At 43.5% G+C, this 5,978-nt stretch overlaps 1 long non-coding RNA gene across 2 annotated transcripts in view; it reads left to right on the top strand.

Annotated features, from left to right (window-relative positions):
- LOC105550352 overlaps window positions 1-5,978 on the top strand; it is a 24,822-nt gene that overhangs the window by 7,721 nt on the left and 11,123 nt on the right. The window contains exons 2-3 of one of the 2 annotated variants that reach the window (XR_001007696.1): window positions 5,012-5,117; window positions 5,607-5,760. This is a non-coding gene — a long non-coding RNA (uncharacterized LOC105550352). The remainder of the gene's footprint in view (window positions 1-5,011; window positions 5,118-5,606; window positions 5,761-5,978) is intronic. The other variant, XR_001007697.1, reaches the window with a different exon arrangement.

The raw sequence follows: 5,978 nt of genomic DNA, 5'->3' as shown, positions 1-5,978 counted from the left end.
CCAGTCCTCAAAAAAAAAAAAAAAAAAAAAAAAAAAAAAAAAACCTGCACAGTAGGGCTTATACATTACCAGTATTCAAAGGACGAAATTGGCCAGGAGCGGTGGCTCACACCTGCAATCCCAACACTTTGGAAAGCCAAGGCAGGCGGATCACCTGAGGTCAGGAGTTCGAGACCAGCCTGGCCAACATGGTGAAACTCTGTCTCTACTAAAAATACAAAAATTAGCCAGGCATCATGGCACATGCCTGTAATCCCAGCTACTGGAGACGTTGAGGCAGGAGGATAGCTTGAATCCGGGAGGCTGAGGTTGCAGTGAGCTGAGATCACACCACTGCACTCCAGCCTGAGCAACAGAGGAAGACCTCATCTCAAAACAACAACAACAACAAAGGAGGAAACTGAGGCTGGGAGAGGTCAGTGGTAGAGGACAGAGTGACACCTAGGACTGATACCATTCAAGCCAGCAGTATCTGACACCAAACAAGCCCCCTGTTGTACTTTTCTGTATGCCAACACAGAACGCCAAGCTTCCCACAGTGCCTGTGCTGGGATATTGCTTCTCTATCCTCAGACCTCTCTCCGCCCACCTCAACCCCCTTCCATCCAGCCCTCAAGGTTGCCTTCAGCTGAGTGAAGATGAAATAAAACCCCAGCTGCATCTCTCTGATAAAAACTTCAACTGAAGCCTCATATATTTTGTAGATACTAAAGATCTCATGGCTCTTTGAAGACGAGTGTTGTATTAATCATTGTGGTTGCTCAGATTATTTCCTCGTTTTTAACATTGCTCAAGCCCTCTACCACAGAGCCACCATTTCTGTATCCAGGGTAGTGAGACCCTCAGAGATATCCTAGATTCCTCTGGATAGCCACTTCCTCCTTCCTTGCAACTTACCTCCAGCTCCAGCTCCCTAAGTCTAAGGGAATCTCCCCATTTTTAACTTTTTTACCCAAAACATGCTTAAGCAGAAATCACCTGAACGCATATTTGAATAGCATTCTGTTCTAATCCAAATATTATTCTACAAGGTCCATTTTAAAGTCTGTTTTTTCATATATCACACTGGAGGGAGAGGGGGGGAGAGAGAGAGAGAGAGAGAGAATATAACTCAAACTGAATCTGTAAAAAAAAAAAAAAAAAAAAATCATAGGGCAAAGAAAATACCTTGGTCTAATTTTTCTCCTGATTCTATAATTATTTCAAAGCCAAATACAGGTTCCTAAAGTATCAGAGTGGAAAGCAGCCCTAATGCACCAGAACGGCTCATTTCACAATTGGGGAAACTGAGGCTCGTAAGAGCAGTCATACATACACCAGTAAGGAGAACAGTTAGGTCTCTATTTGGGTCTTGCTTGGTAATATGTGAACAATGTGTCTGTTCTCAAAAGGCAGTAACTATTGCAATCAGTTAGGAACTCAAGAATAGCTGACATATGGGACCGTCCATGACTTGTCGCCAGTCCCCTTCTAGCCTGTGGGCAGGGAGATAGGTTTAGTTTGCCTGTTGTCTGCTCATCAGCACTCCTCCCCATGCAGGGGTAGAGGAAGCAAGAGGGTATGTTGACTTTTATCAAGAGCCTGCACGCTGGGCATTTAGTTTGAGCTTTCTCCCTCTACCTTCAGGCAATTGTATGCATGGCTCCAATGTGCAGGTGAGGCTCAGTCAAGGGCACTCATTTTCCTAAAGACACACACAACAGAGCCCAACAATTGATAATACTACTGTAGAGGTTACTTCAGAGGAAGGAACTATTAATGTTACCTTGGGGAGTAGGAAACAACATTCTAGTTGAATCTTCTAGGACGGGATGGTATTTGCATGCAGAGGACAATTTGTGGGCAGAGGTGCTAAGGTCCCAGTAAATATTTAGGATGGTATTTGCGCACAGAGGACAATTTGTGTGCAGAGCTCCTAAGACCCCAGTAAATATTTGCTCCATGTTCACAGTCCAGGGAGGGAGAAAATGTGCAAAGGCCCCGAGGAGAGAAGCTTTAAAACCCCACAGGAAGCTCTTTCCAAGTATTTTGCAAAGGGGATGGTTGTTCATCCCCTTCTTAGGAAATCATTCAACCTAGCCCGGCCTGCCAGCCACCCTGCAGCCAGGAGCTCTGATGTGTGCTATTATATAGAGTGCAGGAATGTGAAAGGCACTACATAAAATCAAATTCTCTTCTATTTTAAGTTGAGTGGCGCACCAGTTCAGCTTTAAAACCTAATTTCTTAAAAGTTTCAAAGGGGAAAAAAATGTTCCTTTGCAATTGGAATCGAGTCCACATAAATTAGCAGGCGAGCTCTGCGTATCCATCTTTCCGAACTTTCCTGGATTGTTCATTTTAATCAAGCGGCCCACATTCTTGACTTTTCATCCTTCACTGCCCAGAATGATGCACTGCGGCTACTGATGACACGCAAATGTTAATTTTGTTCAAGTTCAAACATCATCCAAAAAGGGCCTATTTTAAAGACTGCTTTGCAAACACCAGCTGAAAATGAGGATGAACGGAATCAAACACCGCCAAGAAATTCAGAGGAGGAAAAGCTGTGGTCTTACGGAAACTCACAAGTTTTTTTGTCTCTAGATCCTCAACCTCTCCAAGGCTGAGAGTAGAATCCTTGATGTCTAGAGCTGGAAGGGAAATCAGATTTCACCCCAGCCCTGCCCAAGGTCATTCAGTGTGGTAGGGAAGGGACGAGATAATTCAACTCTCCTCCTGGGTAAAGGAGCCTTCATAAAATGTGAAACCAGTGAAACCATGCATTTCAAGTCTTTCTGTCATTTAGTCGGTTTTGGGAACAGCAGGATACATCACACACACACACACACACACACACACAGGCACACAACAGGCTTATTTTAGAGCTCTGGCTCACCCCTTAACCAACTACCCTTCCCTCTGTCCCGTCTCCTCCAGTACCGGATGTCACTATTGCCCAGTGAGGGCACAAGAGTGACAGTTGTTCAGAGGTGCGTCAACAGGAATTGTGTACTTAAATAAGGAGAAATCAGCCAAGTTCCTATTTCTTCATAGCTGAAATTGTCTGAGACTTGGCAGCCGCTTGTTTGCCTTTGCACCCAATGAAGCTACACAAGAAAAGGACATCATCTATATGAGTCACTACCGCATCCCCCTGGAGCCTAAAACAGGGCCTTGGTGCCTCGTGAGCACCCAGTGAATATTTCTGAACAAATGAAGAAATGAAATCATTCTGGTCTATTTTTCACCAGGATCCTTCACAGCAGGACCGTACTATGGAAGGTCTCGGCATAGAGGTTAGAGATCGGAGGGTCCCTAAGACATTGAGTGCCATCTCACAGCAACATGGCCCTAGAGAATAAATCCATCTGAAAGCCGTGGTCCCAGGGATCTCAATGGCCTTGCCTCTAGAACACCAGCCACATGTAAACAAGCCATCAGCAGTGACAAGGACCAGTTTCCGTGGCCCATCGGACTAAACTGTTCACAGTGGCGGCCCATCTTCTGAAAGAACAGAAGAGACACTTCCACTGCAACGTCAAGAAAAAAATGACTGTCGCTATTCCCTGAGCGATAACAGCCGCTCTTGAAATGCAGGACATGTTTCATTTGGCTTATAATAATTGTGTACTGTCTTTTAACCCTCAAAGTGTTAAGTATTGTCATATCCTCTGGGGATGAAAAGATCTGGGGTTAACAACTTTCTCTTTTAAAAATTCATAAAGGTGCAAATAAACAGCATTGCATCCAGTGGCTATGCATTGCAAGAAGCCAAGGGAGAAAGAGGGAAAAAAAAGACGACAACAACAACATTACCCCCCACAGGATACTTGGCAATTAACTGCAGCTATGTCAGCAATTTTTTGAAAAATTTCCTAAACATGGAGAAGACTCATCCTCACCATATGAAAAACAAAGCTACTGCAGTGACTCTCCCATGCATTACAATGTGTGTGTCTTACTTCTTAACCAAGCCGCTAATCACGCAAATTATTGCAACTAATTACATTTGAAGGTCTAATTAATTCTTTCAGTACCACATCATTTAGTACGCATTCACAACACAGCACCTGTTTTGAAAATCCTTGCAGTTAATTTGTTTATAAACAAACACTATTTGCATAAAATGTTTAATGAATGGTTTAACAGTTAGTACAATACTCCAGTTTTGTCTTCGTAGATCTGAGGTCATCGAAGGCCACGATAAATTAATTTTAAACTATACAAATTAATTTAAATAGAATGTGTGAATTTCTCATTAATAAAGAAAACATTTTCAACATGTTAATTAATATCTCTGTAACAGGCTAATTACTTCCTGCACAACAAGTACATCTTACAAGCAAACCTGAAAGATTTGGGGGGCAAAGGGGTGGGGACTGTTTTAAAACTGCAAAACAAAAAGTGCAATTCAGGAAAAAGCACACGCAGCCCGATTATACTGGAGAATTCACCACTTAGGACAGGCAAACCAAGAAAAGAAGCTATTGCCTTATGTTACAAATACAACACGTTTTAGTCATCGAGAATGGGACGGTTGAAAACCGTTTCTATCACAGGTGCAGTTACGCTGCAAAGATGGTTAGATGATGTCTGCCTTCTGGTAGAAAGACACAATTAATGAAAATATTAGCTCTCAGAGTGAAGATCTCTCCTTTGAATGTAGGGCATATTAGCTGTGTTTGTAACCCAATGGTAAATACGGATTTCATTAAACAAATCTGCATCTTCACACCAGTGTCTGAGGCTCAGCCATCATCATTCTCCCCGTGGCAAACCATGGAAAGACACTTCATGTAGAAACTAAAGAGGAACAACATTATAGCCCAATATCAAGCACAGCCCTTGCAAAAGCCGTCACTGAGATATGTTCACCCTTAAGTTTGTTTCTGATTTGCAAGCATTTTCACATTTGATAAGCACCTGTTGTAAATTTACATCCACGCAGGAAGTATTCTTATGCTAGGGAGCTGAGAATTGTAAAGCATGTTTATACTCTTACCCTTGTGTGGTGTTGCCCCTTAATGCACAGGCTGATAAAATGACTAGCTACACAGGACCCAGAGGGATGTGCCGCTCCACCTGGTTCCCGCCGCATCTGCCCCCAAGGAGCCACTAGTCCTTTCCTCCTGGAACAGGTTTTGTCAGCACTGATCAACAAACACTTGGTTTTTGTTTTAAGTTTGTTAATTTGGAGAGGACGTGGAGAGACGGGGGAACAAGGAGGGGAGAGAGAGAGAGAAGGGAGAGAGAGAGAGAGAGTGTGTGTGTGTGTGTTCAGGGTGTGGGGGTAGAACGACAGAAAGACAAAAGGAAGCACAAATACAGACTTCCCAACACTTCTCTGGGACCTGCCAATGTATTTCCAAGAAAACAATGGAAAAAATAGTAGGAGTTCCATCCTGATAGCACCAGGGGAAAAGAAGAATTTGCCCAACCTCTGATTGGACCCAGATTTCCAGGGTGGTGCTGCTCCTCGTTACAAAACACTTGGCCACCTGGCCCCTTGGTCCTGATATTTCCTTGGAGGTGTATATAGAATAAGATTATCCCAAGCACCTTGCCCCCAAACTACCCCGGTGAACCCAGTACGGTGTGAAAATCCCTTTGCTTTACTCTTTTGCCAGATAAATGCCAGCCAGCATCCCTGTCTCTGGGGCCCTGGAGAGGCCTTCAACACACCTGGTCTCACTGCCCTGTGGCTTCAACAAAGAGGCTGAGCATCTCCTATAACCCTCGAGGTCCATGAATGACGTAGCGGAGTGATGGATTTCAGAAAAGGCAGGTGCTTCCCACTCTTTACATTTTTTTTTATTCTTTCCAAGTTTCCCATCAACAGCCCTGCAGTAAAAATCCAGGGCTTCAGAGACAAACATTTCATGAGTACAGACTGTGATGAGGAAAAGCAAGCCTTCCCTCTCTATCTATCAGGACCCTGGTGCTTTGCTCTTAAAATGAAAAAAAAAAAAAAAAAAAAAAAAAAAAACAGTGATAACGGT

The sequence above is a fragment of the Mandrillus leucophaeus genome, unplaced genomic scaffold (genome assembly GCF_000951045.1).
Source record: "Mandrillus leucophaeus isolate KB7577 unplaced genomic scaffold, Mleu.le_1.0 Scaffold48, whole genome shotgun sequence".
In the NCBI taxonomy this organism is placed as follows: domain Eukaryota; kingdom Metazoa; phylum Chordata; class Mammalia; order Primates; family Cercopithecidae; genus Mandrillus; species Mandrillus leucophaeus.
This window is presented reverse-complemented; position numbering and strand designations above follow the sequence as displayed.